This window comes from Gopherus flavomarginatus, chromosome 22, assembly GCF_025201925.1.
Source record: "Gopherus flavomarginatus isolate rGopFla2 chromosome 22, rGopFla2.mat.asm, whole genome shotgun sequence".
Lineage (NCBI taxonomy): Eukaryota > Metazoa > Chordata > Testudines > Testudinidae > Gopherus > Gopherus flavomarginatus.
The window spans coordinates 3,277,686-3,305,281 of NC_066638.1; the positions used below are offsets into that span (position 1 = coordinate 3,277,686).

A 27,596-nucleotide genomic window follows, 5' to 3' on the forward strand; every position below is an offset into this window, starting at 1 on the left:
TGCCCGCCATGGCCCTGAGTCCAGTTCTACCACCCTGGAATCCCACTTGAATTCCTACACCCCTCCCTAGCCAATCTGGCTTCTTGGTTACACTTTTGCCACTTTAGTGCTGAAAAGGGGTGCAGTTTGCTCAGCTGAATATGGGGATAATTGGTGCTGAAATTGTTTGTAGCTTTGAGGAGAGACTCTTCCCTGCACATCTAGGGTTGGTGTAGGGGGTGTGTGTGGTTTTTTGTTTTATAAAGATATTTCTTTCTCTGTCTGTGAAACGGAGAAACAATCCAGAGCTGGAACCCACTCAAAAAAAAAAAAAAAAAAAAAAAAGAGTAACCAGCCAACCCAGTCCTGAGCTGTGTTAGCCCATCAAAGAGTCTGTGAAAAACCTTTCCTCCCTCCCCTGTGCACTCAGTTGCAGTGCTGCCCACCACAGCCCTGTCCTCTCTCTCTCTCTCTCTCTCCCCCTCTGCGAAGGTACCATCAGCGACTGCTGCACTTCCCATGGACTAGACTATTCTAACAGCAATAAAAGTTAGTTTATTCAGAGAACCTCCCCCCAATAAACCCCCAAACCAAACTCCCCTCTGCAAGCCTGAGGAGACTGTTTCAGCTAACAAGGTAAGGACTTTATTTCTCTTTCTTGACATATTCTCCCATTCCCCCTTTTTCTTATCATTCACCTAGATACCTATCACATGTTGCATTAAGCTCAGCCTAGAGAAAATCTCTTTAATTTCTCAGTCACGAGACCCTCTAATTCTGATTAGTTTTTCCCCAAGCAAAGAGGAATATTCTCTCTTTCCAGGAGAACTTTAGTCTGTGTGCTTTTCTTTATTTCTTCGGTCCCTTTTATCATCCCTTTATTTTCCCCCGGACCCATTTTCAATTCTGTTCCTTTTAAATAAATTGTGTCAAAAGAGTATGTGATGTTCAAACAGTGTTAATGAGAAACCAGACCCAGGATGGGGCAGAGATGGCTCCAAGGTCCAAACCCTACTTTCCTGTCTCGAATGTTTGTAAGAAAAATGTATGAAGTTCTGTGGCCTGGGTACCCTGATCCCTAGCAAATGGACTTTTAGTTCAATTCCATGATCTGCCCGGGAGCCTGTTCTCTTCCAATTCTAGATATCTGTACTCCTACTTATCTTCAGTGCCGGTCAGAATTGGGGTATGTCACCTCAGCTAACGTCACATACGTCCTGAGCTGGGAAGTAGAAGGTTCTTATTTTATTGTTTTTAAGGACGTTTCTGCTCATTGAGCTCTCATCCGCCAGTTCCTAAACTTTGAACATTCTTAATAAGCCAAGAGAATCACCCCTGTATGTTTGCCCCAGGCTGACCTACTTGGAGATATTTCCTCATCTACGGGCAGCTTTGCCATAAGGAACACTTTTAATAAATCATAAGGCCAGCAAATTCCTGGGATTTTTATTGCATCTATAAAAATCCAATTCTGATCCATCAGCAAGGGACACTGGGAAACTATTCTTTTCCACTACCATGTCCCATGCATCCTGGGATGCTAAAATGAGAGCAATGTCTGCATTGGTACGTTTTACCTTCTCGGGCTGTGGTGTAACTCTGTGTAGTATAAGAGAATTCTCTCTCTCAGATGCTGCGTCTATCCTGCACATCAAATAATTTTGTTGTAGGGGCAATGATAGGCCAACATCTCCTTTAACTGAGGCTAACTAGCTATTGTGGAAGCTGAACATTAAAGACTATTTGGGAATCTAACTGTCCAGGGTTTCTGCCATTTTGCTACATTGTAGGACAAGTAACACCCCCCCTTTCCCCATTTTTGGCATGCCCAAAGCTAGAAGAGTAAAAACCTCCATGTAGTTAAGTCAGCGAGGACATAGCAATTTGGTTTAATTGTGGGCTAGGTTTTTCATCCAATTTCTCTCAATCTATTGCTGTCAGGCATAAGAAGAAAAAAAACTGCTAGAAAATTGGTTCAATTCTATAATAAAGAATCATCAGTTTTCATTTATTCAGCACAGCTTCCAAGATTAATTTCACTGAAACGTTTATCGTTGTTTTATTTTTCTTTCCTTGTCCACCTGGGTCAGAAAAACCCAGATCCCTATTTGTAGAACAGAACTCCATCAGCGAGTAGCTTCTTTTGATTCACCTGTTCCAATCTGCATCAATGTTTGCCCAAGAATCAGGGTTAGTGGGCTTAGCTGTAACTTTAGAAGCCACATTCATGTTTGAATCCGAGAGCTGTCAGGATCTCATCATGTTTTTGGAAAATGTGTGATGCTCTCACTGTGGAATTCACTTACAATTATTAGTAGGTGGAGGAAGGAACCCAGCTGTGGGTCATAATAGCCCTGACTGGAAATTAACGTCTGATCTCCTCCATGTAAGTGTAACAGCTGAGTTACCCTTTTAAAAAAAGAGAAAAATTGACTGTCTAGATGTATTTGTTTCCTGTTGCCTTTGTTTTAGGCTACAGAAAGCCAGATTGCAGTAAGCAGAGTGGAGAATTCAGCTTTTCTTTGTACTGAGTTGCACTGAAGTTCTTTGCAGTGATTCATATATTCCATTCATATGAAATACAGTATTGCTAAGGGTGAATGGGAACTGTGTGTTGTTTTGTTTAAAGCCATAAGCCCTAGAAGTGTCAAGTTATTCACACCTGGGTGAAATCTAGGATTTTTCTGTCTGTGGCTTTTGGCAGCGGCTCAGCATAGCTCTTCATGGCAGGTTTTTCTGTTTGCCCTTTTGATATCCTTTCATACTGTTGCAGGCAGACGGCCACAGCAGCTGTTTCTCTCTGACTTCCAAGTGTTTCTTGGTCTTTTGTCACTCTCTTGACCTGCCACCCTGAGGAACGTCATGCACAGCATTGTGTTGGGAGACCCCAGAACCACATGCAATCTGAATTCAGGGGCTTGGAGTGAGTGCCTGTTCTCTATTCCTATTGTGAATTTTACCTGTGGGTTTCCCCAAGTGCAGGACTGGCTGCCTTCTGTCTGCATTGTGCTCCATAAGATACTAGAGAGACAAGGTGGGGGAGGTAATATCTTTTATTGGACTAGCTCAGGGGTTGGCAACCTTTCAGAAGTGCTGTGCCGAGTCTGCATTTATTCACTCTAATTTAAGGCTTTGCGTGCCAGTCATACATTTTAACACTTTTAGAAGGTCTCTTTCTATAAATCTATAATATATAACTATATATACTATAATATATAACTTTACATATTGCTGTATGTAAAGTAAATAAGGTTTTTAAAATGTTTAAGAAGCTTCATTTAAAATTAAATTAAAATGCAGAGCCCCCCGGACCGATGGCCAAGACCCGGGCAGTGTGAGTGCCACTGAAAATCAGCTCACGTGCCGCCTTCAGCACATGTTCCATAGGTTGCCTACCCCTGGACTAGCTTCTGCTGGTGAGAGAGACAAGAGTCTCTGGGTAAGATGCAGCATTTGAAAAGCAGCCACTAGCAGCAGCAGTGTTTCAATAGTTTTGTGGCTTGGTTAAATGTTACCTCCAATGTTTCACTACTCATGAAAGAGTAACCAAGGCTACCAGCACTTCAACCAAATATACAACCAGACTTTTCTCATTGAGAACAGAGCATTGTCCTATTTGCACTTCACCATGTGGGGCATATGTGTGTGAGCCTACCCAGTGAAGAATGGACAATGGTTAGACTACAAAGAAAGTTTGTTGACTTACAGGAGTCAGAGGAACAACTTGGAGATCCAATCAAAGTGAGATGGGTCTCCAAGGCATCCTCCTAGTTAGATGCAGTCAAGATAGTTAAACAGGACTCTCATCCCTCTCACTCTACATGGAAAGGTTCACGCTTAGGACCCATGAATGAGGTTTCCTCCTGAGCCCACCCCGCATTACCTGGTGTAGGAACATACCTTAGAGTAAATTCTTTCTGCAGAAATACAGTGGCAATGAGCACAACACATGAGAACATAAACTCCAGTGGCATCAACTGAGTGACTCTGAAGATGACTTTGGTCCAGTGCATCTTTTTGGAAAGACCAATAGGTTACTTTAAAAGATTTGGGGCTAAATTCTGCCCTCAGTTATGCCTGTAAGTCCTACTGAAGTCAGTGGGTCCCATGGGCATAAACATAAACAGATGGTAGCCCTTATAGGATTGAATTATGCGTCGTTGTTCCTTTGGTGTGACTAGGGCACAGTAACGGGGTGGAAGAGCATCTCTCTAGTGGTGAGATGAAAATTGCCCATTGGTTCCATTTAATAATTAGATTTTGGAACAGAGTAATGGGTCAGAGGATCCTGGGGCTACTGGTCCTCCAGCTCATATCAAAGACACTAAAAGACCAAAGAAGGAATCTATAGGAATTTCTACCAGATCTTTCATGGTTGGGAACAGAAGGGCAGGGCACAACTTCCAGAGCTCCCCTAAAACACTAGGATTTGCCATGCTGAAGTAGCCCATACCCTACCTCTGGCAGTGGCCAATATCTGATGCTACAAAGGAGGCTGAAAATTATTTAACATGGGACTTCACCATTTAGACCATCTGTCTGCACACGATCAATGCATTGTGCTGACCCCTGGGGGAACCTGGACAATAATTGTGCTCTGAGCAGGGCGACAGCCAGTTTATAGCACTTGAAAGCCCTCACTTCTATGGTGCCCCTGTTGGGAGGCAGCGGGGGAGACCGCATGGTCACTAGAGTTGCAGCCAGGACTTCTGGGTTCTGCTAATGACTAGGCAAGTCACTTCCCCTCTCTGCCTCCATTTCCCTATCTGTAAAATGGGCCTAATAATACGATCCATTGTAACATGATTTGAGAAACGTAGTTATGCTCAAGAGTGTGAGGAACTTGGATATCACAACAATGGGGAAGGGGGCACTTAAGTATCTTAGCTGGAGTGCACTCTAAGTGTTAAGAAACTTTGTTGTAGCATGAGTCTAGTGTGGAGCATCATCTTAGGATGAAATAAAATTGAGGAGCTCTGACCTTCAGGATAAGAGGCCTCTCCCCACCTGGTTCTGCTGGACAGCAGATTTCTGCTCTTGGGACCCTTCTTTTGCTCTGAGTTTGCCAAGACCATTGCAGAGAGGCTGCTTGCGGGACCAAGCGTGTAGGAATGCACCGATACTCCACCACACTGCTCTGTAGAGGCTTTATGGGATTTCTGCTTTGTTATAAATCCATTCCAAAGGAACTTAGGAGACAGTTTTTAGAACTCCATAAGAAGAGCTATTAGTGGGGTGGCTGGGAGTTTAAGCTGATATATAAGGGGATCATTATATGATATAAGAGAATATTTGTAGGTGCTTTTCCAGCCTGGGTTTTTTTTTTGCAGTTTATTTTCATACAGAACGTTTTCTTTGACAGGAAGAAAAATGGTGGGAGGAAAAATGTTTGTTTCAAATGCTCTCGTTATAAAGGTCTGCGTTCAAAGGCTACTAATGGACCTGTTGCCACAAAGGTTCCAATACATTACCTCCCACCATCCCTCGCAATTACATGAAAAGTGACTCTATCCGCGGCCCTGTACTGAGGGAAAAGTATCAACAGTATGTCAGGAAACATCACCTGCAAAATACATTAGCCCTGGTCGAAAGGGCGCGAAGAGCTGTTCTGTCTCCCTTTCTCACACACACGGTCTGTCTTTCTCGCTCATATTTCAGCTTGTCTACAGCTAGGAAAGCAGCAGAGTTTCCATTCTCCCATGCTGCAGAAAGTGTCTGTAACAACACAACCTCATAGTTCTGCAGGGTGGAGCCATAAAACGATACTGAATTTCACTTGTCCTGAACGCCGGCTCCCTCCCACCCCCACCTCCTTTCCTTTCTTTCGACTGCTCCAAAAATATCTACCCTGGCAGAAAGGCATAGAACGTAGAGCCTCGTCTTTCTGTATAACCCTTCCCTGGCCTTTGCCAAACTTCACTTTTGATCCTGTGCTTTACAGGTGAAGAGGGCATCCATTAATGAGCACTTGCCAGCTGAAGGGATGGCAAATTGACTGATTGGAGAGGCAGAGGGGGTTCGGTTGGTGAACCGCTTCCTGGTCCCATTTAGAGGCACAGATCTGCATGTACACCCAACACTGCCTCAAGGGGCTGGGGAACTTTGGGCCTTTTTCCCTTCTCTGCCTGTGTTTTGCTTCACTGCATTCTGCGTGGGGATGTTAGTGAGGGAACGAAAGGGAGATTGCAGAAGAAACCAACTCTTCCCCGTGGAATGTCGGAGACTTTAAAGTATCCAGTCAAAAAGGGGCTGGGAGTGCGCGCGCACACAGGTGTGTGTGTGTTTTCCATGGAATCGATACATTTTAACAAACTAATTAAAAGCAAAGAATTTTCCCACGCATGTGAATTTCCTCAATTCAGTTTGTAGCCAGAGCTGGCTTGGCCTCTTCTCTCTCTGCTTCAGGAAAAGTGCCCCCCAAAATGATACAGCCTGTAATAGTTTCCCACGTCGTGCTGGCTTTATCTTCAAGTGATTGTCCCCCTCGGGAGCAGTAAGTGCAGGGTACAGAAATGCTCCTTCCTGCCCGTGGTGCAGCACGGGGGGCTGGTCTTCGGTAAGCCCCAGCTCCTGTGTAGACACAACACTTTCAGAAGAGTTTCTGTGTGTTGAGGTGCTGAATGCTCTGGGGAATCTGTCTGTTACTTTGGTGCCTAAGTGGAAGCTGAGCTCTTGTGAAAACCCAGCCCTGGTTGTGAATGTTGCATCCTGGAAAGTCTGGATCTGAGCTCCTGGGAGAATCTAACCAGTTCAGTGCAGTGAAGGGATGTACGGTCAAGTGTCTCCCCACTGAATAATCTTTTCACATTCAGTCATGCAGAACTATTGATTTGGAGGGGACTGCATGGATTTAAACAAAGGAGAATCTGCCCGCTGAATAACGACCTTCCTTGCTTTCTTTTTTCCCCTCTTAGGGTTGAGTCTCAAATTGTTTTCCCAATGGTACTTGGCAGGTCCCGAGTATATTACTTTCCTTTCCCTTCCCTCCAGCTGGTTTTTCATCATTTTCCCAGATGCATCGCTTCTCCCCAGGGATGTCAGGTTTCTCCAGGTGATCCAAAGCATACTCTTTGAACTTGGAAGTGAGAAGATCCAATCAGACTGAGAAAAGCCCTTTATATTTGCTGGATTTCAGTAAAAACAACGAGGAGTCCGGTGGCACCTTAAAGACTAACAGATTTATTTGGGCATAAGCTTTTGTGGATAAAAAACTCACTTCTTCAGATTCATGGAGTGAAAATTGCAGATGCAGGCATTGTTATACTGACACATGGAGAAGGGAGTTACCTCACAAGTGGAGAACCAGCGTTGGCAGGGCTAATTCAATCAGGGTAGATGTAGTTCACTCCCAATAATTGATGAGGAGGTGACAATTCCAGGAGAGGCAAAGTTGCTTTTGTAGTGAGCCAGCCACTCCCAGTCCCTAATGAAGCCCAAATTAATGGTGTTAAATTTGCGAATGAATGCAGTTTCTCTTTGAAGTCTGTCTTTGAAGTTGTTTTTTTGAAGGATGGCTACTTTTAAATCTGTTATTGAATGTCCAGGAGGATTGAAGCATTCTCCTCCTGGCTTTTGTATGTTCCCATTCCTGATGTCCGATTTGTGTTCATTTATTCTTTTATGTAGCGACTGTCCGGTTTGGCCAATGTACGTGGCAGAGGGGCATTGCTGGTATACGATGGCATATATCACATTAGTAGATGTACAGGTGAATGAGTCTCTGATGGTGTGGCTGATGTGGTTGGATCCTCTGATGGTGTCACTAAAGTAGATATGGGGACAGAGTAGGCAACGAGGTTTGTTACAGGGATTGGTTCCTGGGTTAGTGTTTCTGTGGTGTGGTGTGTAGTTGCTGGTAAGTATTTGCTTCAGGTTGGGGGGTTGTGTCTGTAAGCGAGGACCTGGCTTCCCTCCCAAGGTCTGTCAGAGTGAGGGATTGTTTTCCAGGATAGGCTGTAGATCGTTGATGTGCTGGACAGGTTTTAGCTGGGGGCTGTATGTGATGGTCAGTGGTGTTCTGTTATTTTCCTTGTTGGGCCTGTCCTGTAGTAGGTGACTTCTGGGTCCCTATCTTGCTCTGTCAATCTGTTTCCTCACTTCCCCAGGTGAGTATTGTGGTTTTAAGAATGCTTGATAAAGATCTTGTAGGCGTCTGTCTCTATCTGAGGGATTGAAGCAAATTCGGTTGTATCTTAGGGCTTGGCTATAGACAATGGATCATGTGATGTGTCCTGGATGGAAGCTGGAGGTAGGTAGATAAATATAGCAGTCAATAGGTTTCCGGTATAGGGTGGTGTTGACGTGACCATCACTTATTTGCACTGGATTGCACTGGATTTCAGTGTACCAGACAAACATCTGGTCTAGGCTGGAAGCAGAGAATAGATGCTAGTTCAGGTGGACCATTGGTGCATTCCAGTTTGGTAACTCTCCACATTTCCACACATCTCTTGTGGATGGAAGGTCAAAAATGTCATCTGTGCATCACGTGACAAAGTTCCTCCTCTCCCTTGGTGGGTCCTGCGATTATTGGCAGATTTGCTCACCTCAGTGATCTTCCCCTCTGGTAGAACCCACAGTCTGGGTCAACTCCTCCTGTGTCTGATCAGGAGTTGGGAGGTTTGGGGGGAACCCGGGCCCACCCTCTACCCCAGGTTCCAGCCCAGGGCCCTGTGGATCGCAGCTGTCTATAGTGCCTCCTGTAACAGCTGCATGACAGCTACAACTCCCTGGGCTACTTCCTCATGGCTTCTTCCAAACACCTTCTTTATCCTCACCACAGGACCTTCCTCCTGGTGTCTGATAATGCTTGTACTCCTCAATCCTCCAGCAGTACACTCTCTCTCTCTCAGCTCCTTGCACCTCTTGCTCCCAGCTCCTCACATGTGACTCTCACTGACTAACTGGGAGGCTTTTAACTAGTTCCAGCCAGCCCTTGATTGGCTTCAGGTGGCCCAATCAATGTAGCTATCTCCACTGCCTTCTAGAAAGATCTTAATTGACCCCAGGTGTCTTGATTAACCTGGAGCAACTGCCATTTGGTTACCATGGTACTAGGGATTTGGTTAGCCTGGGGCTAACATACCTGTTCCTTACTACTCTACTGTAGCCATCTGGCTTTGCGCCATCACAATCAATAACCTTCTCAATAAAGCAAATTCCCAAGAACAAACCTCTGGAGAATCTGCTGGCACACTTCTGACAGGTCTTCATTCATCTTCAGCTTCCAAGTCACAGCTCAAAGTTGCCTACTAGTGCTTTCCAGCCCCTGAGAAGCTCTTCAGTGAGGTTCTGAATCTTTTCCATACTGAGACTGCTTCTGTGGTGAATCTCTTCCCATCTAGCCAGAATCTAGCTGCCTCCTAGCCCCATTTAGCAATACAGGAAAGACAGGGTGGCCTTGAACTTCAGGTTGAGAACTGAGGGACCAAAAGAAGCCTTCAAAAACGGGATCTTGAAGGATTTCCTGGCAAGAATTACCCCGTCTTGATGGGAGGCACAGTGGTGACAGTGTAAGAACCTAGAGAGGGAGGGTAAAAATTTCAAAACTGCTTAAGAGACTTAGGAACCTAATTTCCTTGAAAGTCAATGGGATGCTAGCTCCTAAGTGACTTAAGCATGTTTGAAAATTTTCCCCAGTGTCTTTGCAGCTTCATTTTAAAATTCCCCTGGCAAACGTCAAAGAATGAGCTCTCCTTGCGTCTGCACATCTCATTCCGCTGTGCATCTTGTTCTCTAGATAATTGTTACCATCAAGGAGGCTTCATCCTCCCTTTTAGGTCCCTCCTTTTCAAAACACAGGACGACAGGATTCAGATCCATGCTTCCAAGCTACTCAGTAGACATTGAATGTCCACCACAGGTTGTCCTCTGCTTCTACCTACCCAATCTCTTGTATTGTTCATTGTCCATAGCACCACAAATCAACACACAGCCTCACAAACAGCGATGCCAAGTGACCTGCTCCTTGCCCCGGAGAGTGCACACAGCCGCTGAGCACAAGATCCAGAACAATACATCTGCTCCCTCCTCTGGAGTTATTGATGAGAAGTGCTGGGGGAAGCAGGGATCAGTGGGGCCCTTGGAGAGGAAAGGAGGAACGTTCAGTACAGATCCAGCAGCTTGATAAAGGCACAAAAGGGAGAAAGGGAGCAGGGAGGTGAGACCAGGAGGAAGAGTGAAGAGGGGAAGGAAGAGAAGAGTGATGGAGGATTTGATAGCCTTCAACTACCTGAAGGGGGGTCCAAAGAGGATGGAGCTCGGCTATTCTCAGTGGTGGCAGATGACAGAACAAGGAGTAATGGTCTCAGGTTGCAGTGGGAGGAGATCTAGGTTGGATATTAGGAAAAACTTTTTCACTCAGAGGGTGGTGAAGCACTGGAATGGGTTACCTAGGGAGATGGAGGAATCTCCTTCCTTAGAGGTTTTTAAGGTCAGCTTGACAAAGCCCTGGCTGGGATGTTTTAGTTGGTGTTGGTCCTGCTCTGAGCAGGGGGTTGGACTAGATACATCCTGAGGTCCCTTCCAACCCTGATATTCTATGATTCTGAGGTCAATAAAGCAGTAAATCACAGGGAAGAAGACTAAACCCAAAGCTTTCTCACCAGAAAGAGTCTTCTCCCTGGACTGAAACCTTAGCTTTGGTACTTCCTTTGAATGCCTCTCACTCTTCAGCCCACCTGGAAACCATCTCCCTTAGCTTAAAAGTACTGTGTCTGGATGTCTCTCCCCCTTGTGGTAAGAAGCCCGTGGTTGCTTTGGCATCCATGCACCTTCCAGCTCAAGTGTTTAATAACATGTAGCACTTTACAAAGTGCTGTGTGAGTAGGGTTGACAACCCTCCAGGATTGTCCTGGAGTCCCCAGGAATTACAGATTATCTATATAAAGAGGGTGCCATTTGGTGAACCTCCAGGAATATGTCCAACCAACACTGGCAACCCTATGTGTGAGCCTTCCCTAAGTGATCTTCCTGGCACCTGTGGGAGGGGAGGAAGGCTATCGTCTATCCCCATTTTTCACCCTGCCATCACCATGCTCTGTACAATGGAGATGCACAGAAGCAAAGGCCAGTGTTTTCAAACATGGGTGTGAAGCATGTAAAAACTGTTCATAGGTGCAGAGCACACCCAGTTCCTGTTGGCTTCACTGGAGTTACCTCAGTGTAAACCCTATGTAACTGACAGCAAAATTTGGCCTTGGGAATCTCTTAAAACCCACAGAATTCTGCCCATCTACTCAAAGGCTGGTTGACCTAGAAATCCCAGATCTACCTATGCTCTATCCTTTTTCCTTGCAGATCACACTGGAAACAGCTGTGACCTTTCTCTATTGTTCTTCCAGAGGGTTTTATTTCATTGCTGCTTTCCAATTTGAGAGGGATCTAAAGTCTAAAGAAGAGGGTCTTACACAGAACTTCATCCAGATGAATGAGATGATGATGCTGGCTGTTGAGCTTAGATCTAACCTCTGTCTTTATCTGCAGACAATATGCCAGTGGGAGCACACAGAAATACAGACTTTCTTCTGAGCTGCATTAGTCAGATAAAAGCTTTTTCTTTGTCTTGGACAGAAAACCAAGACTCTGTGGCCAGGCCACCTTGTGATGCTGCAAACTTCTTGTAGCTCCCTCGCTATTGCTGCAGGAAGTGGTGTTGACAATTGTTATAACATTTTTTCCCAGATCTGGACCTTAGCGTCCAAAATATGGGTGTTAGCACGAAAACCTTCAAGCCTAGTTACCAGCTTGGACCTGATAACGCTGCCACCAGCCAGGGATTTATACAGTGCCTAGCTCACTGTGGTCTCCCCAAAACCTTCCCTGGGGGACCCCCAGACTCAGATGCCTTGAGTCTACAACAAAGGGAAATAACCCCCTCCCCTTGTTTCCTGGTTACTTTTTTCCAGGCTCCCCTCCCTGGACGACCCTAGGAGATTCCCTGCTTCCAGTCCTGGAAACACAAGTACCAAGAGAGCTAATCTCTCTTCCCCCTTACCCAGAGGGTATGCAAAGTTAGGCTTAGTAAATCTAACACAAAGAGATTTTCCCCTGACTTTTTTTTCCCACCAATTTCCTGGTGAGCTGCAGACTCAATTCCCTGGAGTTTCCACTAAAGAAAAACTTCAACAGGTCTTAAAAAGAAAGCTTTATAAAAAAAAGAAAGAAAAAGACATAATATATAGTCTCTGTATCAAGGTGGCAATATACAGGGTCAATTGCTTAAGAAAAAAAAGTGAATAAACAGCCTTATCCAAAAAGAATACAATTCAAAACACTCCAGCAAGTACACACATGTAAATACAAAAAAACAATATAAACCTATTGTCTTACTATCTTTGTACTTACAACTTGGAAACAGAAGATTAGAAAGGCAGGAGATAGAAAAATCACTCTCAGAGCCGAGAGGGCACAGACCCAAGACCAAGAACAAAGAACTCACACCCAAAACTTCCCTCCACCCAGATTTGAAAAAGTTTTGTTTCCTGATTGGTCCTCTGGTCTGGTGTTTCAGGTTACTGGTGTTACCCCTTTACAGGTAAAAGAACATTAACCGTTAGCTATCTGTTTATGACAACAATCCAATAGGTGGTGCTCATCTATCTGTCAGGACCAGTGGTGCTCAGATTGTGGATTGCCAATATAAGAAGCTGGGTGGACAATGTTGTGCTAGGAGGGTACTGTGTTATTGAGAGGTGCCATCTTTTGCATGAAACATAAACCCAAGGTCTTGACCCTTGTGGACAGGTAACAATGCATAGCACTTTGCAGAATCTCTGGGGTCCTAGCCAAATTCCAGCATGGGGGCGGGGGAGTTGTATTCTCCCTACAGTAATTCCTGCACTTCTCACTTGGAGAATGTATGCTTCTCTGCTTCCTGTTTTAAACTGCCGTGTAATGTTCCTGTGTGCCTTTGAACAATTTGTGTTTCACTCCAGAAGTGGCTGCACTTCAGTGGTGTGGAAGGGTGACCCCTATGTATAGCTGAAATCTGTAAAGTCTGCTAGGGTCATTTTAGGAGAAAGGCCATGGTGTCGTCATCACAGATGTTTTTAGCTTTTTGTCCAGATTCCATTTTAAAGGCGCACTGGAGGTGTCATAATGCGACATAGCTCAGGATCAGGACCTTCCTGGAGCGCCTATGAATCTGTTCTCTGAAATAGCTGCAATATTTAAAGCTGAGGGCAAATGCACCTGCTTTCAGGTTTTGGTACAAGTGTGAAAGCTCAGCCTAGTTTTGTTTTTAAAAAGTTACCTGAGGTTGATCAAGACTGGGACAGATTTTATGGCTTCCTATCGAAATCCTGTGGTTTTGCTGTGAAACTTGGCAGCTCTCGCTGCTTTTGATTTGAGATGTTGGCTTTGCTCCATCCCCAAACTCAGAATAAAACTCCAGAAGGGGGCAGAGTGCGTGAATCCAATGTGCATCGGAGCTTGCAACCCCCTTTGCAAAGGGCAACCGAGGAGGTTTGCATGGCTGTAATGGGAATGCCCTAGTTCTGGGCTCAAGCGATCATCCCTTTAGGGACAAGATGTGCTAATGCAGGGCGAACCGCTGAGCAAACAATTCGGGGGAGAAATTCTGCAAAAATTCCTTGGAATTCAAAAGCAGATGTAAATTCTGAGGGGTTTGCAACACTTTTGTGTTCATCTCCTGCAAACATTCCAGCCATTGGGCGTTAACAGCACCGATATACCCAGAGCAAACTCCCGCCCCCCACACTCCATGCCAGCCAGGGACACAGGAGTGAATTTTTCCCAGAAAGTCCGTTTTTAGCAGAAAAATGTACAATGAGAATTTTGATGGTACATTCCACTGTGAAATCCGTGCACTCTAGGGGAGCAATGTAAATCATCCATTCAGAGGAAAGGGACCATGCTACATTTATGATTTTTTTTTAAAATTGGTATTGCCACCTCCCAGCATTCAAAGCTCATGAGTCAGGGCCCCAAAGATCATGAGATTTTTCTTTTGAGTTCTTTGTTGCCCAGTTCCTGAGCCTTCTGGTGCAGATCTTCTCTGCAACCATGAGGGCTTAGAAACTTCTTTTGTTGTTTGTAACGAAAGCTGAGCTATTTGGGCAACTTCTTGATTCAAGGAGCTGGGAGATTAAGAAAAACACAATATCGCAAGGGTTGTTAACGTTGTTGTAGCATTTGTGGGCCCCTACTGTGATCAGCGCCCCATTGTTCTAGGCACTTTACAGGCACAGAGTAAGAGACTGCTCTGCTTCGAAGAGCTCAGTCTCAAAAGACCAGATTTATGTAACCAACCCAACCTATTGTGACTGTCCAGCTGCAAACATACAAAGCATGAAGGTTCTAAAGACCAATAGGTCTTCATGGGAAAATTCCTGAACAGTTTTGAATAACTTGGCCACTGATTTGTTGACAATTCCTGAACACACACACATGAATGAAATCCACCCCATAAACAGAGCTGTGAATTATTTCCTCAGTTCTAGCCCTGAAGCGTGAGCCATTTTGTCCTAAAATACTAGAGCTTGCACCAGAGCAGAGGAAAACTGGACAACAGGAAGTTGCTGGAGGGTTTGGGAATTTTTTTAAATTTAGTTGCTTTTTAAAGTGAAGATTAAAAGAGGAAACCAGGCAGTTTTGCATCAGCTCCTCCTGCTCTGTGGTGAAAGGCAGATTTCTTTCCTTAATGTCTCTTGAACTGGAGATGAGGAGTGGGATGGAGGGAAGGGAAAGTGGCAGCATTAGCGCCATGATCTTGCTGCCTGCTTCCGTAATCTCTTCATTCCTTCCCACCCTGCTTCACAAAACCTGCCTATGTTCAGGCCAAAGTAAATCCTGAGCCAACTGGCTGGGAAACTGCAAGCTCACGTGGCACGGCCTTCCTCGAGGAATTGGAGCCCTCAACCTCTGCATGGCCAACCCGGCTCCTTTTGTTCTTACTAGACATTGTTGCTTGGCCCTCCCTTGAGTGCTTTCTCCACGAGGAGTTCTCTTATTTGCTCTTTGAAGATCACTGCCATGTTATTGCTGAGCATAAACTAAGTGCTAGGATGAAACCCCTTGAGACCCTGCACACTGTTATAAAATGTTCATTGTCCAGCTCATCTTACGCCACGGCCTTTGATTTCCCATCCCCTCGTGCAAGTCTTACACAGAGCACAGCAGCTGCCCCGTGCCAGACCATACCACGGTAGTGCTTTTTATGAAATGTTGGGTTCATAAGAATTAATTTCATTTAAAACATTCTTTTCATTTTTCATAAAGCCCAGCAAATCCGTGGTACTTATTGCAGGAATGCACCAAGAATGCTCTTGGGCAGACAGCGTATTAGCTGCGATATATGAAATAGGTTGGTGGGGGGAGGGGGATTGGTGGCTGGTAATCTAGTACTGCCCTGTTACCAGATTTAACTACCTTAGATTCTTCCAAGAAAAGTAGAAGTCTGGTAAGGCAGATTCCTGGAGCATCTTCTCAGGTTCCTTCATACTGACGATCACAAGGTATTTCCAAAAGAGTGAATGGCTTTAACAAAGACTGGGGAGTCTTATAGAATTGCATGTGATGACAGTTAAAAGGCAGGAAATTTCTCATCTAAGATTCGGGGATTGGCATCTCTGGAGAACCCTTCAATGGCTTCACAGGTTCTTACAATCCCATAGACCTCTAGTAATGGCCCAGTTCTGAAGCCACAAAGTCAATGGGAGTTGTACTTGCACCAGCCAGTTCGGTTCTTAGTCAAGCTGTGTTCCGCTGGGACTTCTGCTTGGAGTGAAAACTCGCATGTGCAGCTGATGTAGGTTTGTTGGCCACTCACTGAAAAAGGTCCAGATCCTAGGAGACACCAAGCTGGCCATAGACCTCAGGGTTCTCAGAGCAAAATGCCAGGCCCTCAGATTCTGACCTCGCTTTCCCATGAAAACAGATAAATAAAAAACTTCGAGGTATGCAAATTCCAGTCTGCGAGTGGCCTGCAGGATCTCCCTGGACTCTCACTGCATGCTGCTTTACGCACTCAGTGCTCTCGTTGTCTTGGGGAGGAGCAGAAAGAGTGTGCCAGGAGATAGCCACGCAGAGACGATGTTTAACTGACCAGCGTCGCTACAGCAGTGCCTGTGTTGCTCGGTGGTGAGGGAGCTGGCCTGGGAGGCAGGTGAGTTGCGTTCTATTCCTGGCTCTGCTGCTGAGCCAGGGGCGGCTCTAGGAATTTTGCCACCCCAAGCACGGGAGGCAGGTTGCTTTTCGCAGGACCAGCAGACCCTCCGCCGGCAAGCCGCCGAGAGCAGCCTGCCTGCCGCCCTCGCAGCGCCGGCAGAGCAACCCCCGCGGCTTGCTGCCCCAAGCACGCGCTTGGCGTGCTGGGGCCTGGAGCCGCCCCTGTGCTGAGCACAAGTCACTTTCCTCACTGTTTTGTCCACGTAAATCACAAGCTTCAGGGAGCCGAAAATGTTTCTTACTGTGTTTACACAGTACCGAGCAAACAGGGCGTAGATCTTGGTTTGGGCACCAGGTGATCCTATAACACTTAATGGTAACTGTACTTTTGGGGATGGCACAGGAATGTCGAGACTCCATGTGGCCCATGACATAGGGACTGTGAGCCATCGTGTCCCCTTTGAGGAAACAAGCTATAGGATTCCTTTCCAACACCCTTGATTTCATTAGTTACATCTCAGTGCTTAGGCAGCTGCCATCCTCCCTTCCCTGTCCCCATCCCATGTTCTGGCAGCCAGAGGACTCTTCCCCCCCCTCCTTCTCGCAGCACCCACCGAACAGCATATGGATTACAAGTTTAATGGTCTTCGCTTTTCTATTTTTATATGAACTTGACTTTTGAGGACATGGCTCCTTACCACGTACCTTTCTGATCATGTCACACTCCCTCCCCTAGCCCCCGTGGGGGTGGGCGGGGTACTTCCTTTTTGGTGAGCAAGCTTTGGGAGCTTGGAGGAATTGGCATGTTATGCTGAGTCTCACCAAACTCAAGACAAATGCCTTACCGTGCCAGTGAGTCTCTGACTGCTTCTGGTGTCAGTAGTTTTACTTCTGACTTCAGCAGGAGCAGGACACAGCCCTGGGTTTGCAGCGTCTGCAAGGCTCTGAATGCAGCATGAAGTAACCTGTCTCTCTGTTCTGCAGCGCTCCTCTGTGCTGCTAGTGAAACAGTCTTCTCAGCTGTTGGAAGATTCTCACTGGGCCCCATCCAAATCCCACTAAAGTCAACGCAAAAACTCCCACTGACCCCGGTGAGAGTTCGATCAGGCCCCAATGTGGCATGGATGGAGTAGCAGCCTTCAGCACGGAGAGTCCAAATTCTCTTTAGTACGTAGGAGGAAGTCCAGGCTGGCATGTTCCTTTAGCAGCTGTTAACAGCCTTATGACTGCCCTGCTGGGAGCGCATCAGCTCATAAGTTAAGCAGGTTTGTCCCTGGTCAGGACTTGGCTAGGAGATGCCAAGGGAAACCCCGGTGCTGTATTTCATTTTGATTTAGTATTGAACCAATGAGGCAAGCTGGCACTGGGGAGCGCTGTGTTCCTGCTGGCTCTGTCTGATGGAGGAAAAGTAAATCCAAGGTCTGGACCACCCATGGCCGTTAGGTGAACTCAGGGCACTGTTTCCCAGGAAACTCTACCAAGGCTCATTTCCCCAGCCAAAATCCCCACTGCAGCTGTAACGGGGATACAAGATTCCTTGTGCTTCTGTCCTAACCTGCTGTGCGCTCTGAAACAGCGACTCTGTAATACCCTGGAGGTGGCTGCATTTCAGTGACGGGCAAGATGATTTCTGTGGGGGGAGGGGGCTGGCCTGGAGACCCAGACCCAGACCTTCAGTGCTAGAGATGTCACTGAGGGCAAAATTTGGCCTATCATTTGCAGAAGGATAATGGGATGAAGGGCGTTGTAGGAACTATTACCACAGAAACAACAGAGCTAAACTAGAATCTATAGAAACTATATATTACAGCTGTGTAATGGCCCCTGCTTCTCCAGGTCCCTGCCCCATGTGCTGTCACTTACATCTGTGCCAAGTCCACTTAGAGTCTTAGAACATGGAAAGGAAAAAGATGGAGTGGATGAAACGCATCTCTGTGCAAACAGCCAGCATAAGGCCAGGCACCAAGTCCGTCCCATGTGAGCCCAGCGTTTCTCCAGCAAATGCTGCCATGCCAACCATAAAGCAGGCCCTGGAATCATCTTTACCGTAACTTGAAATCTTGCTGTCAGATCTTAACTTGCATGACCCTGATGTCCTTGGAAACAGCAAAACAAATAGAAAATCTTTATTTTCCCAGCCCACCCACAGCTCATCAGAGCAGCTCAGATGCTAATAATTAAGCTGTGAGCAATCAAAAAAAAAAGTTGATCCCTTTAAATATTGCTGGAGAGTGAAAAGTAAGTGTTCCTGGAGTGTCACTTGTTTTTCGCTGGAATCTCGGTCCAGGAGGATGCTAGCTTGGGTCCCTCTAGTGGCTGAATACCAGCCAAACATCTGCATTTCTTTTTTCCTGTCAGGTTTGTTTATCAACTAGCACTGATTTTTGTAGTTAAGCAGCATCTTGTCACCAATTGCATTACATGGCAGGAGGTTGGAATGTTGCTGGTTTCTCCTTATGCAGAGAAAGTAACGTGGTGAATTCCAGTGGTCACTTCTCCCAGCGTCTCCCTTCCCCCTTTGCAACTTGGGTATGGAAAATGTTGACTCAACCCAGGGGCTGCTAGAAACCTGAATGCTTAATTCTGCTGACCTCTGAAATTTGGAGCAATATCTGTGCCAGGTTTTGCACATTTTATGATGATTTAATCTCTCTATTTACAGCTGCTCTGCAACTGTCCCAAACAATCAGTCCAGACTCAGCGCTTCCAAGCTTGTTTTTGTGATCCTGGGGGCCAACCTTCTGTGCCATTTTGGAATGGGATGTGTGGCCTTGTTTGTTAGCAGCTGAGTGCAGGATTCTTAAGAGCTCCTCAGCTGCAATCTTTGCAGGCTGGAGAATGACTGGAGGGAAATGTCTGTGAAATCCTGGAGAGGATATTTCGAAGGCACGGCCATGATACAGGTCACAGCTAGTTGTTTATTGCCAACTGCACAGCAGGTTGCAGCATCCTGCAAAGCTGAGAAGAGATGTAATAAATACCAAGTTTGTTTGGTTTTGGCTGGAAATGGCCCAACTCATTGGAAAGTGAAAACTGGTTTGAAATAGGAGCTGACTTATTCAGGTGATCTGTGACATTTCCAAGAGCTCATCTGAATTAATGATTTAAAAAAAAACAGTTAAAATTGATTCACACCACAGAGCCGTGTGACTCACCAGCACAGGCTGGCTGGAGTGACTCTTCTGTGCCCTGCATATAGTGGCTGGGATCGTGGGTGCTCTACATCTGCTTTTATCTGCTCTCCACTGCTGCAAAATTTAGGGAAGGGGAAACTTGCCATCCGCAGCTCCCTATCACCTATCACAGACATCTAGGGCCAAAGTCAGTCCTAATGGTAGTGTGGGTTCACATTGCATTCAAGTATTTGGGCCAAATGTAAGTTCCTTGTTAGGTGAACATAGTCCCTGGGGCTGGCTGTCCTGAAACTGCTGCCTTTTACACCTTCCTCTGAAGCAGCTGGTGCTGGCTGAGATGAGACATTGGACTGCGACTCTGATCCAGTCTGGCAATTCCTGCCTTCCTAGGAGCAGATCAGAAAACGAGTCGGGGGGAGGGGGGGAAGGAAGCAGCAGTGATGGTCGGTGACGAGGACTGCTTCATTTTGCCATCTTCTATCCCTGCCCTGTCCTGCCCTAGCCATGTAAGATGTTCACCCACTGACTGCCAGCGGGTACAGATTACAATACATTGACCTTAAACCTCACCTCCAGCCCAGTAACCGCTAACAAGCTGCTTACGTCGCTGTGCTCATTGATGCTGCATTTGGCCCATAGTGTGGGGGATGTGACAGGGAAATTAATACCCACCATCCCTTTGACTCACCCTAAAGATCTGATTCTGTGAGATGTTCAACAACCCACAGCTCTCCAGGGCTTCCAGGAGGCTCAACACCTGGCAAAATTATTCCCAAGAAGACCCTCCGCCAGTCAAGAGAAATTTGGGGCCCTGTACATAGTGTTTTCTGGGACCCCGCCCTCTACCATTTCACCCCAGTTACAGATATTTGTGGGGTCGCTCTGGAGCTTGGGGCCCTGGTACAATTGTCCATCCTTCTTCCTCTCATCAACCCTGGCTGTCAGTAACAATTTGCCTGGCTGTGTTACTCAGACACATACTAACTCCTGGCAGGGCTTCCTGTTTGACTTCTTGTGTCTGCACCCTAGACCTCAAGCTCCACGTCCCCTAACCCCAGTGAATGTGCCAGGGATTTATTCTGGGTAAAAACTGCTGAGCTGCTGTGCAAGCCAGACCTAAAAAATTCAATCTTCTCCACAGTGTTTTAGTTCCGCACGTTCATTTTGTTACATGATAGTAACACGGGTGCATAATGAAATCACAGAAACCCAGAGACTTTTCATCGCTGGTTGGCAGGCAGGTTGGTGCATCTGCGCCTCAGGTACAGGTTGAAAAAATAGAATCTGCTCTTAAGCTGTAAATCAGTTGATTTACAGAGCAGAACGTGGAAGATTGCTCTTCTTGTTCTGTCCAAATGGTGGCTTCTCTACTGTTTGGAAACAAAGCAAAGTAGTTGACTCCAGATTCAAACTGAATTATAGCTACAAAGCTTTATTTATATAGTGAGAGGTTTGTATGTTGTTGCTCCTCATTAAAGGGCTTGTGTTCAGGTTCCAAAAGAGATTGCATCTCTTTAGGACACAAAAAGAACTTTATTTAACGTGTTGATTTTTAAAGAGCAGCTAGTGCTGTTCTTGGCTGCTGCCCAACCACTCTTTTATGAGTTTCATGAAAGTCCTTCCCCACTCCCACCTCCCCCCTTTTTTTTTTGCTGCCGTTCTCTTAATTGAAACCAGAAAATTGACCACTCTGCCTGGCAGAGGCAGGAGAAGTGATGCAGTCCTCCTGCTGCCTGGCAGCAACCTTAAGAGCAAAGCATCATCTGCACGATTCGTGTCCGTGGTCCGAGTCCTCCATAGTGGAACTGGCTGCTAGGCTGTGAACTGGAGAGAGATCAGGAAATAATGTTGACTGCAGGACATGAGAGGTCTGCTGATCTAGGGCTGTGCTACTCTGGGGTGGTGTTTGCTATGCAGCTGCCCCCCTTGACCATGGTTTGCCCCTCCAAAACATTTTATAAATGCTCCCCTTTTCTCTCCTCGCAACTTTGCAGGATGAGGTATAATCACAGATAATGTTCTATATGCTGACACAACTTTGCTCCTCTGCCCCTTGAATTTGTCTGAAATAACGCCCCTGGGTGGAGCCAATGTGCGGAGAGCCAGCCTTGCTCCTCACGCTGCTTTGTGGTGATACCGTCGTATATAAGGATGGCACCATGACACTGATAACCTACAAAACAAATGTGATGACATCTCTAATACGAGGTATCCACTTGTGCACATCAGCCTTGTGAATGCTGATGGCTACAAATGCAGGTGGTACTGTGCAACCCTTCATGCTGTCTTTTCAGTATTGTGCTGCATTGCACTATTTTTGCAACTGTCTTGTTGCATTGACTCACTTTTTTTCAAAGTTCTGTGCATGCATCTCATGGTTTTGTTGTCATGTGTTAGGGCAGGGAAGCACTGTGTGATGTCTGCTGTGTTGGGTTTCCTTCATGCACCATTTTACAAAATAACACCATTGGGGTGGTGTGCCATGATATTGTGTGTATAGTACTGTTAGTATTGCTTTGTATGCTGTTGACACATAATGCATGTGATGTAGTGGTCATTGTGCTGTACTGCATTATTTTAGTGCAACCTGGTACACACAGAGTTTGGTGCCACATATTGTTGCATTGCTCTTTTGGATCTGATGAAGTTAATATTGAGAGGGGTCATTATGCCATTTCAAGCACTGTTTTTTCTGTACTGCGTCATGTTGTGTTGCTGCCTAGCAGCACGTGTCATGCAGTTGTGTGGTTACAGTGCAAGATTGTATGAGGCGAGGGCAATATTGTGTTACAGCCAGATGTAGCTGCTCTAGACTCTTCTTGTACAACAGCCCTTCACACCCTGTCATGGTGGTCAAGTAATGGAAACATGCAATACCAAAATACCTTTGAGGATCTGGGGTTTACCTTCCCTATCCAACATCCTACCCCGCTTTCCAGCCCCTTCAGATCCAGTTTCACAACCCTCCTGTTTCTAGCTGAGTTGCTGAAGAAAAAGAACTGGAGGCAGATGTGAATTTGGTAATAAGGCCTGATCCTGGAGATGCTGAGCACCCTCTGCACCTGCTGACCTAACCTTGTGCGAGGCTTTGTGATAAGGCCTGTGACTGGTACCCAGGAGATCAGGGTTCACTTCTGTTGGCTGATTGATTGTGTATCAACTATATTATTTCTCAAGAATTCCCAATTAACACTCTGAAATTTGGTAGGTCCTTGTCCCAAGATCAGGCCCAGGATTCTCAGGATCACTGTTCATTTGGGAGCCCCAATGAGCAGAGCAGTGATGACAATGCTCATGCTCCAGGAAGACCTTTTATAATTACAAAACCTTTAGTATTACTATGGCTAGTCTCTAAACCAGTAGGGGGAAGTAAGACAGTCCTATAATAACGGCCCACACCATTCCATGTGTATACTTGCTCTATCCCTGGGGAGGATTTGAGGCACAGATCCTACTCGGACTCCGGCATGCCAGTGGAGAACTCAATGGCTCGACTCAAGGCCTTGATGTCCATCACACGTATGCATGAATGACTCGTCACTCCTTTACCGTATCTTAGATACCTCACCCTCATAATATTAGGGTGTCCTTATCCTATAGGTTAGTATATTGACTAGTTTAATCTTATTAGCATATATGTCAATTAGTCTTCACAGCTACCTGTGGTTAGGCATCTGCTGCTGTTTTCTTCCAGAAATACTCTAAACTGGTACAAACTGTCTTCTTAAGCAGTTATTTGTTAGCAGTTTTATTCTTAATTTCAGCACTTGTGATTATTACAAAACCAAGTCTTGGGTCAGTTTATGACTTCAGGTCACTGTTCCTTTACTCACCTATGTTAACTCTGTGACGTAACTTACTGCTACTCAGGCTGCTAGGCCTTGCATCTTAACATAAGCTTGGTGGCTGCACTGTCACTTGAACTCCCCGGTCCCCACCTGTCAAGTGGGGTTAAAAGTCCTTCCCTTCATGGGAAGAGTGTCACTAATTTATGTTCTCCGCTGCAGTATCTGCACACCTGCCCGTGAGGTATCGAGAGGGGGCAGTCTCTTAGAGGGCATTCAGCCCCAGCCGAGGATCAGGCCCAGAGAGCGGGTGCAGGGAGAAAGTGATGGGAGCGAGACACTGAGTTACAGGACTGGGGACAATGAGCCAGTCAGGTGACTTGTCCGGTGGAATATCATTAGCTCAGCTCTTACCCTAGCTCAGCTCCTTGCTGGATGTTCCCCTGGGTTCTGCAGCTTTCATGTCCCTCTTGATCCATCCTGCTTCTGCTGCAGTTTGCTGGCTTCCCAGTGCTGTAGCAGCTGAAGCTGGGATGGCCTCTGGGAGCATGTTACCCATGTCCTATCGCATCAGCAGCGAGTCGAGGGGCCTGTCCCCACTGTTCCAAACCCCTTTATCCTGCCTCTGATCCACCTCCAACCACTCCGAGTTGTTCTCTGTGGGCAGAAAGGAACTCCTCCTTCCCCCCAACTCTGCAGTTAGAGATGCCAGTTTCTGCTTACAAGGTCTTACAGGAGCCATGAGGATGGGCCTTTCCTTCTCACAGCATCTTACACTCCTATAAATACTTTTATTAGGTGTATGCGTGTGTGGAAAATTGACTGCAGAGGCCTCACGCCCCACTGTGCACAGTGTCCCGAGTAACTGAAAGAGATCCCAGCCTTGTAAACCCATCTCACCACCAGACTGGTGGAAAACAGGATGGAGGGAGGAGGTGGTGCAGGCTTTGCCAGGAGGTGGTGATGGATCTATTTCCATAGAAACAGGCTGTGACCATTTTCAACAGTTGCAAAGAAACCATTCTACGTTTGCATCCTGGTTGCATGTTAAGGTTCATAACGTGGCTTGTGGGGGTGACTCCACCTTTCCATTCCATTCAGTTTTTCTCCTTTCAGCTACTTCACCCCTCCCACCAGTTCACTCTGCTTGCCCAGATCTGCTGAGTGACTTGAGAAGCCAGGCCCGGTGAGAAGGTAGGCCTCTCTGAAAGTGTGAATCAAAGTTCTGCTCAACTGGGGAGCAGCCCAGCTGGGAAGCTTTTAATTCCTCTCTCTTAAGCCTTTTCTCCTTGTCCCAGCCTATGAGCAGACAGAAGTGAAGTATCTAAATTGGCAGCTTTAGGCTGTGCCTGATATTTTTGCCTCTTATAATTTCAATTCCACTTGATTACGTTTGGAAGACCCTGCCTCTGCTCAGGTGGCCAAAACCTGAGGGCCAGATCTTGAGCTGGAAGTCAGTAGGAATCAAAGTGGAATGAAGAACACAGGAACGAGCCTCTGGAAGTTAAAAACTGAAGACTCTGTAGGTCCCAGCCAATTAATTCCCCTGCCAGGCAGGATTACTCCCTACCTTACATTTACCAGGGGTTCCCAAAGAGAGACTCTCTGTCTCATAAATCTTTCCCTTACACCTGGCGTGTCTCCTCCAGGCCTGTTTGAAAGTGGTGATGACTCAGAGGAGGATTATAGGGTTTAAGACGTATCAAGAAAACATCTTTCATTCTGAGACGAGGATGCGCGTGTGGTGCTCTTGGCTGCACTTGCATAGATCCCACTTGGAAGTCAGGCCAGCAGCTGCTCTTCCACTAGCCACACAAGATTTGTTTTTGCTGTGGAGGTCCCATTCATTACAAAGTGAAAGGGACTGAAACTGGGTTTAAAGGAGCGTGGAGAAAATTGGCAAAAACAGGATGCCCATGAATACTGCCACGGCTGCTCCTGACAGGCCTGTGGTGTAGCTGACGTGCAAGGCACTAGGGCACAAGTAGAGAGAGGAGTGAACGTTGTCAGTATGTGTGCGTGTATCCAGATCTGTTTGTTTCCCAGTGGGTGGTGCTGCTCCATTAGGGTATTTCTACACAGACTTGTAAACCCAAGTTTACAATTGCTGGACTCGGGTCTCTCAGCCATGCTCACCCATCCATGCTTCACTATGCAAACTTTCTGACTTGGGTCTGCAGCTTGAGTTGCATCCACACTGACGGGGTTTGGACCCGAGTTGTAGAGGGACTCAGGCTCTGGAGTGGGACCCACTCCCCAAGAAGTGTCCTAGGATCCAGGTCTTGAGAGCTTGCTGACCTGAGTCAGACTGATTTGTGCGTGGAGAGAAGGTGGACTGGGGCTCAAACTGGAGTTGGAGACCAGGCTCCAGGCACAGTGTAGACATACCCCAAGTATCTGCCTTGAGCTCAGAGCCTCCTTTGCTTTCCTAGTGTCCATTCAGTCCCTGCTCATCGCCCCAGGCAGGCAGCCTGGGGGGGTCTTTCATTGACATGAACCACTCACTGCAAAGCATCAGGTTGAACCTGCTCGATGCATCCAAGGGTGTTCATCCTCCACGTGACGCTGCCTGTCAGGGCACTGGCAGAGCCAAAATGGGGGAGGGCTGCAGGCACTTAGTATGCTGGGAGAATGGGGGGGGGGCAGTGCCAAGGCGAGTAGGGGCCAGTGGGCAGTGCCGGGAATGGGAGGGATGAGACAGCAGGAAATGCTGGGGTGGGGAGGATGAGGATATTATTGTAGGGGGTGAAGAAGCAGAAATAAGATGCTTCTTTCTAACGCCTCTGCCATGTGCTGTGGTCCCAGTAGCTTCCTGGGGAAGGTACCTGCCCTGCTCTGAGTTCTGCCACCACATGCCCCAGCCAACATTTCAGAGCTGCTCTTCTGTTTGTCCCTGTCCTTGGCCGGAAGCTAAAGAGTAGCAAGGAACTCTGCTCTGGCACAGCAGTGGCTTTCGACTCTGTGATCCCCTTGTCGATGAACCTGTGTCGAAGGCCGGCTTGAGGGCCCTGCTGACTTCAGCCCGCAAAGCCCTGGAGAAGATCTGGCTGTCAAAGTACTTACATGGCCTCTGCCACCATCATCTGAGGGTCCATCTACACTTCAGACAAGGGATGGACTTCCCAGCTGAGGGAGACATTCCCATGCTAGCTTGAGCAAAAAATGGTGGCTTCTTACATCAGTGACTATACGTGACCGTCTATATGCAAGGTCAGACCAATGCAAGAACTGCAGACAGTTACACGCGGCTCAGACAGGATTGTCCGTGACCATTGTGAGCTGCTACATCCTTCCTTGCACTCTTCACGTTTTTTACATTTGGTGGCGTTATGCCTTGTTTCAAAGCGGTTAATGGCGACGTGAAATATCTGCTGCCACCTTGCTCTGGTGTGTCGTGGCTGCTGGGGCCAGCCTGAAATGCTTTCAGGCATGACTTCAGTGCGTCTTTATATCGTGTGTACTGGCCACTATGAAAAAGGTGCCTGGCTTTAGCAGACCATAAAATATGGCCTCAGCTGTTCTCAAGGACTCTTACAACCGAGATGCCCAGACCAACATAACTGAGCTTTTATGAGCATGCTTTGAATGCCAGGCATCAGACAGTGCTTAACATTTTTGACTTTGGGAATCTCATCCCACCATTTGACTCTGCAAAGGGAGCAATAACTGCCTGCGGAATTGATCAAGTTTCCTAACGTGGCGGTGATACTTTGTCTTGTCTCCTAGCCGGACAAAAGCACTGGGAGCACCCCAGCCATTTCACGTAGTGCTGCTTTTGACACCCCTTTCCTTCCCAAGGAAGTGTGCCGGCATTCCAAACAAAGAGCTGGCCTCGACTACGCTATCACTCGAGGCATTGTGTGGCAGCTGCTCCCTAGAAAGCAAAGTTTCTCCATGGATTTGAGTGGCGTGGTGTTGATCTTAACCGGGTAGACGTGCACATTCCCTGGCACAGATGGGTACACCCCTATCTGAGACACGGGGCCCATGCTCGGGGCAGCTCACTCCTCCCACCACTGAGACTACACGCTAGCTCAGGGAAAGCTTGTATGGGCACATCTCCTGGAGTTGGGATTCGCACTCCCAGCTCGAGGTTGGAGACGTGCCCGGAGTCTCACCATCCTCCGTTTATCCTCTCAGCCCCTGCATTGCAAGGAACTCAGGAACAGGTGGTGACTTGCCAAAGGTTTGTGGCAGAGCTGGTCATTGAGCCGACATCCTCGGGGTCAGTCCAGCACCTTGACCACAAAGCCACCATCCTCAGCCCCAAGCCCAGATACAGCGAACAGTGTGAGGCTACAGCTCAGCTAGCGAGGGCCCCATCCAAACATCAATTGGGAGAGGAAGGAAGCAATGATGCCTTACCCTGCTCAGGTCCCAGAAAGTTAAAAGGATTTGATTTGTTGTAAACTTTTTTCCCCACCCCTGCCCCCATCTCTTCCTTTACTTATCCAGGCATTTTCCAGACAATGAAATCGCCCTCTTGTCAGACTTTCTCCTGCTAATCTGAAACCAGCAGTAACTAGCACAGGGACAAAATGGATTTTAAAAAGTTTGAAGAAAATGACTA

At 46.8% G+C, this 27,596-nt stretch overlaps 1 protein-coding gene across 1 annotated transcript in view; it reads left to right on the forward strand.

Annotated features, from left to right (window-relative positions):
• Positions 1–449: 449 nt before the first annotated feature.
• The window catches only part of COL8A2 (collagen type VIII alpha 2 chain), a 139,109-nt gene continuing 111,962 nt past the window's right edge, over positions 450–27,596 (forward strand). The window contains exon 1 of the mRNA XM_050932554.1: positions 450–615. The gene's annotated coding sequence lies outside the window, so the exon portion shown is untranslated. The remainder of the gene's footprint in view (positions 616–27,596) is intronic.